The 520-nt window shown below is 31.5% G+C and overlaps 1 pseudogene; it reads right to left on the bottom strand.

The window, feature by feature from the left end:
- The window catches only part of LOC119585335, a 5,712-nt pseudogene that overhangs the window by 3,525 nt on the left and 1,667 nt on the right, over positions 1 to 520 (bottom strand).

Raw genomic sequence — 520 nt, 5'->3', positions numbered from 1 at the left:
CTCGTTTACACACAAAAAAAAAACAATAACGGAGCTAGTAAAAATATTCATAACGGGAAAGATAAGGAGAAAAGGAACACATAAATAACAAAATCACTAATCCAGGAAGTAATGCATTATACACAAGCATTACAGCGTCAATAATGCTCATGACCTCAAAATTTGATATTAACTTTTACCTGTGATATGACTGCTAGGCTCGATCAAGGACGCTTTCACACCAAACTGCCTCATCTCCAGCCTGTGAAGAAAGGAAGGAAGTATATTTGCAAATGAAAGCAAATTATTATTATCATTATTTATCTTTTTTGTGGTAACATAATCATACTTATTTTATCTCTTGGTGTAAATATAGAGTAATGTGAATGATTAACATACCATCATATATACTGTAGTTCTTGATACTCTAAGAAACTGTTTCATTCAAGTTAAGAGTTTTTCGTTTTTCTTCAGATAAACAGATAGTATATATCTACAATACCAGCCAATCAGCGAAAACAAATATTCACAAACAAGCTGT

The sequence above is a fragment of the Penaeus monodon genome, chromosome 19, assembly GCF_015228065.2.
Source record: "Penaeus monodon isolate SGIC_2016 chromosome 19, NSTDA_Pmon_1, whole genome shotgun sequence".
NCBI classification, from domain to species: domain Eukaryota; kingdom Metazoa; phylum Arthropoda; class Malacostraca; order Decapoda; family Penaeidae; genus Penaeus; species Penaeus monodon.
This window is presented reverse-complemented; position numbering and strand designations above follow the sequence as displayed.